The following is a 14152-nucleotide window of genomic DNA, read 5'->3' on the forward strand; positions in this document are numbered from 1 at the left end:
TTCAGGGACAACCCAGGCATATTTTAATGGATTGTGGATCACGTTTGATCGCCCAGTAAGAACCAAAGAGGGATTTTAAATGTCCTAACACAGACTCATGTTACTTTATTGCAAACACAGATATATTCCAAGCAGAGCAGATTCAAAACTCTGGGAAAGGAGAAGGCAAAATGCACGCTTCTCTGGGAAGAAAAAAAAAAAAGACATCAAACAGCACTCACAAAAATAAAGATATTTTACCACCATGAATTGATTTCACTGCAGCATTTGGAAGTAACTGGCAGTCAAATCTTCAGGGAGGGCAGTCAAATTGCATCACAAGACAATAAACAGACAAAAATGGCCTTACCTCCCTTATGTGACACTAAGCAAAAATGGGTTCTCTACAGCAATAAAAAGCCATAGTGAAACCACTGCCTTAACTACAGAAACTGTGAAGAGCCCCTTTTAAGTATGTGTTTTAAAGATCATGGTAGTATCAGCAGATACCAGTTTTAAAAATAAAGGTGCTAAAAAGGGTTCTTTGAGCCATGCCATAGAAGTAAAATGGAGAACAAGAAGTAACGGCAATAGAATAGGACTCTGGAGGAGATGAACATGAAAGTATTGGCATCCTGTCCAATGCCAGGTGTGGGCCAATGGGGTATAAAGCCTCCCAGCACTGAGCTGTGGAGCAGTGTTCTCTGGAATTGCAGGGCTCTATCCAATACTTTTGGTGGGGTGTTGATCATCCCTGAGCTTGAGCAACACCCTGAGCTTACAAACAAACAAACAGACAAACAGACAAACAAACAAACAAACAAACAAACAAACAAACAAACATTCTTATCGCTGAATGCAATGAAATCCTCACATTAAGGCTCCAAAAGGACAGACTTTTTTATTATGGAAAAAATAAAATATTTGTCCATATAGTGAATGTGTGAAGAACCTTTTAAACGTTTAAAGAAATTACATGCAAAAGGTTCTTCACACCAAAAGCTCTTGTATACAAATCTTGTATATACGTGGTTCCTCTATAGCCCTTTGTAGAACCTTTATTTGTAAGAGTTTGTTTTGTTTCTTATTGTTACTCATTTAATCATCATAAGATCCAGATTACTCGACTGCTAGTCTGAGCGTGGACGTATTTGTGCTGTATTTATAACCACAGTGGAAAACTACTGCCTTATTCAACACACAGTAATGCATCAATCATTACAGTAATAGTCTATTGCTACTAACTGCGGCACCCTTCTAAGGAAACACTGTAATATACTACAGAACAGCCTAACCTGCTCGCAGTAATCCTGTCTCTAACAGAAGGAAGATACAGAGTTGTGTGTCACTGATTAGAGCCATGTGTCACACTGATTACTAAGAGTGGCTTGACGGTGAACCATGCAGACGACCTGACCTCACAAGCTCGCTCACACGTACGTTAAACTTACTCAACCGCTGTGTTATAACCTTTACTCTGGTAGGAACATGATAAAGAACGGCGCCTTTCGATGGTCACAGAACGTGTCTGAGTTGGGGCTCTCCACTAGGCCTGAGGGAGCACTGCATCAAGTGGAAATGCAAATGCTCAATTGGGTTGCTGAGCTAAATGACAGCTTGAGTGGGGGTAGTAGCGTATTGCCACAATAGAGTATGATTTGCTTTTCTGTGGTGATGAAGCCACTTCACACTGATGAAGCACAGGAACACAGAGCCAATTCTGGAGCTGCATAGGAGGCACCGCACCCCCAACGCTCTTCTTTGTGCTCTCAATGACACAGAAAGGATCTTTCAGATGCATGTTGTCATTCGCCAGTGTTATTAGGCAGGGCTAAAGCGCCGGAGACAGATTCGATAAACCTGCGTAGGGTTACTTTCACATCTCATTGGATGAAAACTAACAGTGAAGGCCTGAAGAATCAAAGGGGTATTAACCTCAACCTCAAATTTCATTAATTAAAGCCAGCAACAGCTACTACGGCCCAGAGGAGACAGTAAAAATCAATTACCTCAGCAGGTATTGATACATCTCGCTGCCTGTTTACAATTTAATCCCCAACTTGTCAAAGCCATTATTTTCTTAATAACAACTTCCTCTCTGGGCTGCTTTGTCTCAAGCCCATCTTTTATAGGAGCAGAAAGATCATAAGCTTTAACGCTCCCCAGGGCGTAGCCAGGCGTGCCTGTAATTATTCATAGGGATGAGAGGACAAATGAAGTGGATCAAACCCAAGGTGCCAGAAGCACTTATCTTGATTTCTGTCCAGCCACACAGGTTAAAACAGGGGTCATCAAAAATAAAAAAAATAAAATGCTGCCGCCTCTCCTAGCCTGTTATGTAGCTCTATTCTTATTGGCAGCTTTGCCATTACAAATAACACGAAACACGCTCTTCAGACAGGCCCGAACTCAAACATCACCCAAGCAAGACAATACCCTTTCCATATGCCAGAAAAAGGCCTGTTAAACAGGCAGAGCCTCGCCCCACAACTAGTTAGCGCACACAGATGATCAATGAGCAAATTATTAGCAAACTCACTCTTCACAGCTTGGCCAGTAATCATTGAGGAATGCGCACTGCATTATTTACAGGCTTATGTATAATTCAGCACTAACAGCAGATTTAATGCATAAATAAAGCTGTGGTACACTTACATTAAATGTTTACTCTCCAAAACAGGATTCGAAACTACAAGCATTTCAGCAGAGCGCCTGTAAAAGTTTCAAACCTGTCACATCCCCCCCCCCCAACCGCTCTTCCCGTTTGCACTAACACTGAAAATGGTTTGCAGGTGGAGAGGCTGGGCAACCCTTTGTTCACCCAGTAAGAATCCAAGGAGGCATTTGAATGTGCTAACACAGGTTCTCAATTACTTTATTCTAAACACAGCCTAGTTGTGGATGACACATGCTAGCGAAAATGTCGTTATGAGAATTTCAGCTGAACATGAAAGCACTTAACAGCAGACCGCTTTCACAATGTAATGATGAAAAGGCCTCGTAACGACCACATAAAGGCTTTTTTCATCTCAATATCAAGTCGATAAAGGTCACCGGCTTACTAAACTAAACTAAACTAAACGTGTCCTGTGACTGTCTTAACAAGGCAGGAAAACAGCAGGGCCAGGCGAGAGCTCAGTTCACTTTATGACCATGCCCTGAATTAACAGGTCCAGATGTCCCTTCCCCCAGCCCACCCCCACCCCTTTTACCATGCGTGAAAGACCTCGAGCATGGGCTCAGCTGCTTCAGGCCTTATTAAAAATATCAGTTTCAATTACCCCAATTTCCTATCGGCCACTCTCGGGCTCGCATTTAGCGCCAATGAGCTCTGCTTCTTGTGAAAATTTATGCGCCATACCGTTTAGGTAGGCTACTTGACCGTTCAAGAGTGGAGCTTGGATGCTTTGGTTTCAAAATCTTAATATAATTTAAGCTAACGCCAGCTATTCAACGTCAATCACCATCTTAGTACGCGCCACACCATGTCTGCATGCCCATCAGGCTAAAAATAAAACGGGCCTATTAGCTAAAATATCAATCCAAATGAAGTGTGAGGAATCATTCATGAGCCTCTCCTGTCTGGCTCGTTTGTGGTCAGACCTGCGTCAGGTCTGCCTGTCGTCCAGGCAATGAGCAGGAGTCTGTGGTTACTGTATCTATTGTCAAGAGGAAGGTGCCAAGACGAAGCTTACATTCTTGTAAACAAAGGAGAGGCTCCATACAAGGAACAAAGATAAGCTGAAGTTTGGTGCGTTGCCATTTGAAAGAGCCAAAAAGAGCCCCTTTCTAAACGCTAACTAGCTAGCACACGTTCTCACACAACAGCACTGTGCACTGTAAACAAAACATGAAAGATTATAAATAAATATATTCCTAACGACTCAAAATCTGCTGAACACTGCAACACAGCTGAAATCCTGAGCTTGATCGTGATGAGCAGAGACGCTCCACAACAGCACAACAGTGCAGCGAGGAGCTCAAACATGACATTAATTACCCCTGCCCTTTCTCTAATTCATTAAGCATAACATTACTGGGCTGAGCCCTGCCACCGGCTCCCCGGCGCTGAGAGCAGCTCTATCAGAGATGTGCTGCCATTACAGCCAGGCAGGCAGAGAGTGGGAGAGAGAGAGAGTGTGAGAGAGAGAAAGAGAGACGGCGAGCGCGATAGCAGCCGGTTCCATCATGCGAGCAGATTAAATAACATGCCTCCCCAAGCCCTGTCAAACATTCAGCTGCCTCTGTGCACCAACTGATCCGTTACAACACACTTTATGAAGAAGCCCCTCCGTCAGCCCCGGCTCGCTGCCTTTGATCCAGCCACCGCCCGTTTGATGCCCTTAAGGGTAGGATCACACGTAGACATACCTATGTACAGAATGCTTAAGATATGTTTTCCTGACAATTTGGAGCTAGTGAAGGGAGGCAGCTCTGGACTTTGCTCCTTAAAAAAAACAAAAACAAAAAAAAGGGATTTCCAGGGGTTCTGAAGCGAAGAGCCATTATAAAGACAATCATGTCAACTGAGTGCTGAAACATCCAGAGAAATGTGCCACTCTAATGCTACGGTTGCCTTCATAAGCTTCTAATGGTCAATTACTATATTCTAAACCACTACTATTATTGTTATAATCATTAGATATAATCTCAAAAGAATAATCTGAATATCTGATCGGTAATGGAATTTCCAACTAGGATACTAAACTGTGAAAAGTATTGATATTCAATACCACAGAAACGGGAATCTCCTGCAATTGCCTTATGCTCTCGTGCAGAGTTAATAAAAAAAAATGAATGGCCACACTAAATGCTAAGATTCAGGGTTTTAAAAGTGGCCGAATTTCAAAGTTCAGGTTAGCTTCAGAAAAGCCAGTTAAGCTGACCAGCATTAGCTTTTTAAAATGGCTCATTGTCCTACATTTCTCTTGTATTTAGTCTGCTTCACCTGAGGTCTACTTAGGACGTCTGCATGGTCAAAATTCTTTACACTGCCATTTTCCAACTACAGGCTTTGTCACAGTGCTTTTAAGACTTATACATGTAAATGAGGGGCGATTCAAAAAGCAGTTCAGGCTGAAACACCCCTTAGAAGTTCAGTGTGAATGGGTGGGACTAAACCTCGGTAGTCTCAATAGGCTGATATGTAAATGCTGGTTTTTCATGACAAACAATGAATTCAAGGTTCTAGGTTTAACATATAGACCAAATGGGCTGGGGAGGAACAGAACGTTTAGAAATAGTTTACATCGATCAATTAATCTTATTTATTAAAAAAAATTCAAATTATTACATGGAGAATTGATACTGTGGGGAATTGAGTGCTAATTCTCAGAATAAAAACAGCATAATTTATCGTAATTGTGATAAAGCACATCACAAAACCTGTAATGTGATATTGGGTTTTGTCCTTATCGTGTCCCTATCCTCATTACCTGAACACAGACTATCATTACTAATTAGTCGTGTTCGCTTTAGAACAGCAGTGTGTGGATAATTAAAGAAAAATCTTGATGCATATCGTATGCGTTATGTATCGTAATGCATGCAGACAAACTTTCTGCAATATCGCCCATCCCAAATACAAAAAAAAGGGTTTTATACACTATTCACATGGTTCCAATTTGGGTTTCATAAAGGACCATGTTTGTACTAGAGATGCAAGTGTGATGAACCTTTTAAAGGGCTCAAGAACCTTCGCTTGATGTAAAGTGGAGGACTCTTTTCACCCACACATCTCTACTACAAACCTGGATCTTCACAGAACCAAAACCGTTCCTGTAAATGACCGAAAATCTCTTTAGGAACCATTTCAAGCACCTTTACAAAAAACAAAGGGTCTTTGGCTCTTACCGACAGTGGTAACGCCAAATAGCACACTTTAACCAACAGCGTAATTAGCATCGAACTTTTCAACAAGCTCTCTCCTCTGTTGCTGTTATGAAACACACAGGCTGGGTGTTGCTGTGCGTTTAAGCATTAAACATTTAATAGACTTTCTCCACCGCTCAGGCAAGCAGTCAAACAGTTGTTCAGGGAGAGAGATGACACAGTTAATCATACACCCACACACACAGCAATTGAAGTTCCAGCGCACAGGCGAAATCACAAAGGCAACTTTAAAAACATACAGCGCTCCAGTCATTAGCCACCGATTCCTCCATTTACCATCCTTATGTGCTCACATGTCCCAGTCAAAGCCACCTGGTAAATAAATCCAGCATTAGCAGGACTGAGCACTTCCTCCAGAAACAGAAACACTTGCTAATTCAGTTATTCAGTCAGTGTAAACTGCGGCTTGACCTCTGGGGAGACTCTCAAAAGCAACAGCATGGAAACAGAGATTTCTCCAAAAAAAAAAAAAAAAAAAAAAAAAAAAAAAAAAAAAAAAAAGAGAGAGAGGAAAAAAAGCAGGAGCAGCAAAGGCATTGTCTTTGGTTTCACATTCAAGCTACAAAATAGTAGCTGGGAAGCCTGAAAACAAAAACAACTGTCATTTCAAAAACCAAAAGAAAAATACCCTACAAACATCCAATTTATCTGCTCACCCACACACCCACAACCACACACACACACACACACAGAGAGAGAGTCACCTCTTAAAATCAGTGAGTGGGAAGGGCATTTGGGAACTCCACTTTCCCCTTATTTATGGTGCACCAGCTGCTGTTCTGCTCATGTAGTCAAACAAGGGTACATTTTAGCTTTCTGCTAAAACCCAACTCTCAGGTCAATGGGGATGCAGGCCTGGCCATGGGGAGTTCAATCAAACAGAAGAAGAGCAGCCAGTGTTTTTTTAAGAGACTCAAACGCAATGCTTACAGATTGGAAGGCTATCCGGCCCTGGATGAGGTTTCTCAGAGGGTAATACAAGACAATGAAAACATGCTGCTCCTTGCTCTTGCCTTTAGTTCCTCTGTGGGAGACTGCTCTCTAAATGTTTGACTTCTTTTACCTCAGGCTATCCTCAAAGCCACGGCATGAGTAACAGTTCATAAAAGGCTCCTCTCTCCATTCTATAAACTAAAGGATTAGGGAGAGATAGGCCGCACATGCCTGTTATGATTACAGATTAGTGATCTAAAGTCAAGATGTCTGCAGAACGGCAAATTCCATCTTTTAGTAATGCTTAATCCTTATCTTTAAGTCATATCTCTCTGACTCATGCTTAGAAAATCTCCTCTGTACAACTTGGCGAATCGCAAGCGCACACATGTGAGATAACAGCTCACACAGAAGCCCTTCCAGTGTTACAGTATCTTAAACGCCTTGATTCACTTAGTACAGCAAAAGTAAGCAACTAGCAAGTCCTTGATCCATGTGTTTACATTACAAGAACAACAAAAATGCTAAAGATGAGGCAAAAACATGATGTGCATGGTATGTAATCTTGAACATGCAGTTTCTTATGGGTTTATTCACATATAAAAACAAGGTGTGAAGAGGGCTGCTTGGGCATGAGAAAGGCCTCAATTCCCAGCCCATTATCTGCAGGCTTTGTCCTGCGAATTAGCCAACAACCAGTGGTCTCCCACTCTAGTGAATTAATCATGCCGGAATCATTAAGCTAGAGGTCACTCTAGCTTAACAAGGGACAGGCAGAAAATATGTGAGGTGATACTGAGGACTGTCAAGATTAACCCTATAACCAGGTGCCAATTTATATCTTAGCATTTAGAGCAGGCAGGCTGATCTATGCGACGATGACCCTTTTGGATTTTAATGGCTAGGTGGCATATATATCTTGGCCTTGGTCAACTGAAATGACCCTCCGTAATGGACTTTTCCCTCCACAGTGGACCTGAAAGTCTGCTTTGTCAGACACGTACACAGTTGTGCCAAGGGATGCTCAACATAGCCAACAATTAGAAGAACAAACAGTGACTAAACATTGTCACCAGATGTGAGGAAAGCCACATGGTTTGAATTTAGCCCGACACCCTTTTCTCTCCCGGTATGACATCACTGGGAGAGAGGCCTTCTGACTAGACCTTTTTATGACCCTTGCGCTGTGGAAAAAGTAAGATACACTGAATCAAAGCTCACCAACACACATTTGATGTTGACCGTGTGGTGTAACGTCCCTTTTAGAGTGTGTAAAAGACAGCCAGCGCGATCCAGATCACATGAAAATCAAGTATGGCCAATAAAACGTCGATTATGGAGGAACGAAAACAAGATACTTCCCCCTCACACATGGGACTTGTAGACTGCAATCAGATAAGCCCAACTGTGAAACAAATACTGTTTATGAAGAGTCTTTTCAACCAACCAACCACCCACCCACCAACCAACCAACCAACCAACCCTCCCCCAACCCCTGCAGCCAGTCACTTGTGCTCTTTACAACACCCACATTGCTCGGAGCTTGACTAATCACACACGGGCCATCGTAGGCCACGGTTCACATGCTTTATTCAACTGGGGGAAGTTAAGCTGACTTGGCTTGTCTCATAGCAGCCTCCAACTGGTCATGCAAGTCTACCAACGACAACAAAAAATACACTCTCTCTCCACGGCTCTCAGAGTTTGCAGTGTTTGCAGTAAACACATGGCTATATCTCATCACTTCCAATCTCTGGAAGCCAAGGCATGGGGAAGGGAAGGGAAGGGAAGGGAAGGGGGGGGTGATATGGGTCACAAATCCTCATGCGGTAACTGACTAGGAGATTAGCATGTTGTTTTTCCCCCCCCACTATCCCCAATATGTCACTTGATATCATTGGACAAACATGAATGAGGGCTGTAGTGAACATACGGATGATGTCAGAGCGCAAGAGTTTCAAAACTCATCACAGAGCAGCCAAGTTCACAATTAATAAACCAAACAGCCAGACAAGCCATTACAAACAGCTCAGGCTTTAGTTTAGTGGGCTAACAGAGAGGGTGAAGACTCAAGGACAGAACTTTGGTCTGAAGTGGTGCTGAAATTGTGCACACTCAGATACTTTAGATAGATAAACATCTAACAGTTGACTTTTCTGCACTGTTGTGTAGTCAGTAGTCAGTAGTCCCAAATGACTGATCTGATCCCTTCAGTTTTGGGCTGGTATTTAGTCAGCATGGTGTGATTTAGTGAGCATGGTGCGCTCAGACTACCTCATCAAACCTAAATGACACACACACACACACTTTCATTTATGGACAGTTAACGGTGGGTAAACACTGAAACCCACCTCCACAGTGTGGTTGTTAGAAGTCACACAGCATTAGAAGTCACACTTACTAGAAGTCAAACAAAAAAATGAGAGGGAAAAAAAAAAAAAAAAAGTGAATCACTTACAGCACACACACACACACTCTCCCACACACACTAGCTAACACACACTCTCCAAGTGGACCCCGTGCTTTCCAGCTCTGCTGCCAGCATTCCGTCTCCAGCACTCCCCCCGTCCTCCCTCCCTCCCTCCCTCCCACTCGCTCGCTGTGTTTCATCCGCGGTGGCTGGGAGAAGTACTACTCACCCGCTATAGTCTCCAGTCTGCCCGGCTAACTCCACTCCACCGCCGCCGCGAACGAGGGTATAATCCGAGTCTGCTTCTACCGAGAGATGACCCAGGCGAACTTACCGGCCTGGGCCAAAACCACAACCAAAAAAAACCGCCCCCTAGAAAAAGAGAGAGAGGCACGAGCCCGGAGCGTAAACGGTGTCACTTCATCCGGTCCAGCAAAAAAAAAAAAAAAAAAAAAAAAAAAAAAAAAAAGCCGCTCCGCTCCGCCGTCCACACGGATGGAAACGGACACTTGCCTCAACAAAAGACGCCCTCGCTCTGCTAATGTATTCACGTTCAACTCGCCAGAGAAGAGGAGGGGAACGGAGGAAGAAGAGGAGGAGGAGGAAGAGGAGGGGGGGCTTCTCTGCTTCTCTGTGGAAACAAACGGCTCACTCAAGTCCTGCTCGCCGTGTAGTAAAAGTCCGAGCGGTGGAAAAGCGTTTGAGAAGAAGTGGAGGAGCCTGAGACAGTGCAGTACTTCGAGGGAGGGAGGACAAACACACACACACACACACACACACACACACACACACACACACACACACACACACAAAAAGAGAGGAGAGAGAGAAAAAAAAAAAAAAAAATCAGTGGAGTTCGCCGTTTACACACTCACACACTCTCCCTCTCTCTCCGCTTCCTTTTTCTCACACACACACGCGCGCGCGCTCGCTCCCTCTCTCTCTTTCATATGCACGCACGCACACACCACGTTCTCTCTCTCTCTCCCTCTCCTTATCCCTCCCTCTGTGTCTCTCTCCCGCTCTCTAACCCCCCTCTCCTCCTCCTCCTCTCCCTCCCCTCTTCAGCTGTTCAACAGACGCATCCACATGGCTGACCTAGTCTTTCTTTATCCAGACACTAGTGAAGGAGAATTACACCCCCTCCTCCTCCTCCCCTCCACACACACACACACACACACACACACACACACACACACACACACACTCACTCTAACCCTACTAAAAAGCAGCGACTGAAAGCAAAACATGGACTGGATTGAAATGACCGTGGGGACAAAAGGAGCTCCAAACGGACCGTGATTGATCGGTTCAACCCGTCGTGGTTCGTAAGTGCACCGCTAAGCAAAGACCGAGCAACCAAGCTCGAGCTCCAGCTCAGCTCCGCCCCTCAGGACTATATGAAAGCGAACCGCGGTGTGAGAGAGAGAGTGTGTGTGTGTGTGTGTTCGTTCATCAGCAAGACAAAAAAAAAGCCCACATGATCAGAACACGTGGCAAATATCATTTTTTCTAAAGCGAGCCATCGAGGAAACTGTTTAATTTGGCCAAAATAAAGGCAGCCATTGCGCGTGCTCGAGCGCTCCCGCGTGCAGTAATGAAGGCTATTGTGGAAGAGAAGAGGTGACGATGGGAGACCAAACAAAAGGCTGCACATTCACTTAGCTCCACGCGGTGTGTGTGTGTGTGTGTGTGCGCTGATGAGGCTGTCTGTACATTGACTCAGGAATCGTTCATCGTCCTGTTCAGAGGCTGCAGCTAATCTTTTCACACAGCTTTCAGATTTGCTGCACGTGCTGAAGAAAGCTGTAACGATACTCATTACAGGGTCGATACAATAATTTTTTTTTATGATTCTGGGCTCAAGATTCAATTCAATATTTTCCATTTTGTGTTAATGTTTATTTAAATACACTGCATTTGATAGATGAATCAGATTTGTTATCAGATTGCAGCGTTGGCAAGCTTAATTTACTTTACATACTACACTGAAGCCTTCATCGACATGGACTCTAGTAATCTTCTAACTTTAACAATAATTACTAGAATTCTTTCTACGATTACTACTGAAGAGCATACTGGGGAATTTATCACTACGCTTGTGATTAACGACGGACTTGCGTAATGTTTAAGTGACTTTATGCTCTTGGTTTTAACTAGAGAAGGATGGGGGGCCCTTAAGCTTTTGTTCCTCCCAAGGTTCCTCCTTCAGCCTCACCCAAAACATACTGGGTGCATCTGAAATGTGTACTAAATTACTAACACCACGGAGTTTGGGTATGAAGTATAGATACGTGCCAAATTGGAGTATATTCATTTTTTGAATGTGGTTGCAATGGGCACTTATCCCACAATGCAATGCAAAATGGAAAGGGGGAAGCTACTCGCATCTGGAAAAATTAGAAAAATATGGCAGATGATGCAAGTGCAGTGGCATAGCAACATTTCATCACTTCCTAACTACACTAACAAGCGCACTATTAATATTTAGTACTTATATACATACATACACACACACACACGACAGTATTAGTAAGGTAGTACGCAGTTGGAACGCAGCCACCCTGTGTTTAACTATTAGCCTGTAATAATACTTTACACATGAAGACTTTTCTCAGTCCCAGCTTACACGTGTGATGTAATGGCTGCTGTCACAACCCATCTACATCACATATGGATTTATATATAGAGATAAAGGAAAAGTTGCTCAGGGAACAGTGATTGCCTCAGAGCACCAAAAATGTGCTAGCAGTTCTGACCTGTAGTTTTAGTTTTTTTTATTGCGCATCATAGCGAATGGTTTTTTGAGATTTGATTTTTTGCCATTTGCTTATGTGAGAGGCCCTGCCGCACATTCAATCAGAGGAACACTATTGTAATCATAATTATTCTGTTCTCATCTCATTGTGATACCAAACAGCATGCTCTTTTCAAAGCAGTGATTTTATAAAACAGCAAAACTGCTCTATAATCAGTGCACAACAGGAAGATCCCTGATGCCTTCTTCGGTTGTTACTCATTGATCAGTGATGCCGTGCTTCGTCTGCCTATATATAAAAACTAGCCACTCTAGTTAGGCTGAGCCACTATATGCTATGAAAGAGCATTTGTCCAATCAGTGGCCAACACCACTTCTAGCTCCACCCCAAGCCCTGTATTAGTGGGTTTGGTACCCTGGAAACAAGGCTAACTATACTCAGCCCTCATACTCTGGTACACAATGCTTAAAGGCAGATTAGTAACCTGTGCTGTACCACACTGTCCAGTGGGCTTCTGCCACCATGTGGATCAGATGACTTAACAACAGAGCGAAAAGGCAGTCATGTCAAATTCACTGATCAGTGAATTTGAAGAGTTGACAATATCTACAATATGTTCAAGAGCTTTTCATGCTGTCATTTATTGCAATAACGATCTCAAAATCAGCACATCGTACAGCAATGTGAAAAATGTGAACACATTTACTGCAAGCCCTGCAGCATAAGGCCTGTCTTTTTCCACCACCCAACGTAAAGCACAGATTTGGAGAGGCGGCAAAGATCAATAGGGATCAAGTTTGGTGTGGTGTGGGCCCTTTATTGTGCTGCAAAGCATGTAGCCTGTCAGGTTTTCAAAAGCAGGAGGTGTCCCTAGTGGTCCCAGTGCTGGCAAATGCTCTCCAGCTCTGGGGGAAGCCAGAGACAGTGTGACTCCTGTTCTCCTGACAATCCTCAAGCTCAGCCCAAGACCTGCGCATGCATGCACACGCACACACAGGCGCAAACACACTTACACTCACATGTGTGCACACACACCACTCACAGCAGGCCACCTCCTCCCTCCCAGCAAGCGTTTGGGTTGTACGTTCAAGCCTATTTATTACATTTACTCAAGTACATCCTTATTTATTCCCATCCTTATTCAGCTGGCCCGACAGCGCTGAAGCCGAGCCCAACCAGAGTGAAAATTCTCGCCGCGCTGGAGGAAGATATTTAGAGAATGCACTTTTCAAAGAGATACCAATCATGGCTCTTGGCCTGCCAATAGCAGATTAGCTCCTGGCTCTGGAGAGAAAAAAAGAAACCCCCACACACACACAGCGCGTTTGACACGGCTGCAGACGGTCAATTACTGTGCTGAAGTGAATAGCTGCAGAAGGCGTGGGCACAAAACCGCAGCGAGGAAAAAAAAAGAAAGAAAAAACACACACCACAAACAATGCGAGAGAAGACTACAGGCGAGCTGATGAATATTAAATCATTTTAATGTCGCTCGCACGCAGGCGCATTTTCTCCAGGGTGAGTGACATCCATTAACGAAGCCCAAAACCCATCGCATGCCCACATTTCAGCCGCAAAACTGACACGCCGCAAAACACACAGGCTAACAAACTCATCCTGTGCTGATGACTGTTGTAAATCTTCTGCTGGAACACGCTGTAAAAGTGTGTAGTGTTTCAGCAGAGACCCAGCGCTATTCTCAGAACCGCCTGGCAAAACACACATACAAGCTGAACGTTGGAGAAGGGTTTGTTGGTGGGGACACTTAGGAGCTCCAACTCTTTATGGGACTGGGGTTGTTTTAGGAACGAATGCTTTGCATTTCCTTCATTCAGCCTCGTTCTGCACCGCAGAGGAGATCCCATTATTAGGCAGACGAAAACTCCACCTCCAGGATTTCACAGCTCCTCTGTTTATCACATGGCCCTGTCAAGTTGGGCACCATTAACCGATAATAAAAGGAGACAACCGGTGCAGTTACAAGCAAAGCACTCCACATTCTACAGGCCTAAGCATGTATCTGGGAAGCTGACTGTGTCTATTCAGTTGTTGCTATGTATTCAATTCAACGCTCCAATCACAATACCTCTACTGGCGTGCACTCTCTGCTTACTGCTAGTAGCTATATATCACAGCTCATGGGCTCATTTTATGTTGTTAAAAAAAGGGGATAAAAAAA

The 14152-nt window shown here is 43.9% G+C and overlaps 2 protein-coding genes across 4 annotated transcripts in view; both read right to left on the minus strand.

The window, feature by feature from the left end:
• Positions 1-14152, minus strand: part of eno1a (enolase 1a, (alpha)) — a 331916-nt gene that overhangs the window by 241602 nt on the left and 76162 nt on the right. The gene's annotated exons all lie outside the window — the stretch shown is intronic.
• The window catches only part of rerea (arginine-glutamic acid dipeptide (RE) repeats a), a 182612-nt gene that overhangs the window by 110887 nt on the left and 57573 nt on the right, over positions 1-14152 (minus strand). For 2 of the 3 annotated variants that reach the window (XM_072696160.1, XM_072696158.1), the window contains exon 1: positions 9444-9633. The exons of the other annotated variant lie outside the window; for it this stretch is intronic. The gene's annotated coding sequence lies outside the window, so the exon portion shown is untranslated. Of the gene's footprint in view, positions 1-9443; positions 9634-14152 lie in introns of those variants that run through there. 3 annotated transcript variants of the gene reach the window in all.

Source organism: Salminus brasiliensis, chromosome 14 (genome assembly GCF_030463535.1).
Source record: "Salminus brasiliensis chromosome 14, fSalBra1.hap2, whole genome shotgun sequence".
NCBI lineage: Eukaryota > Metazoa > Chordata > Actinopteri > Characiformes > Bryconidae > Salminus > Salminus brasiliensis.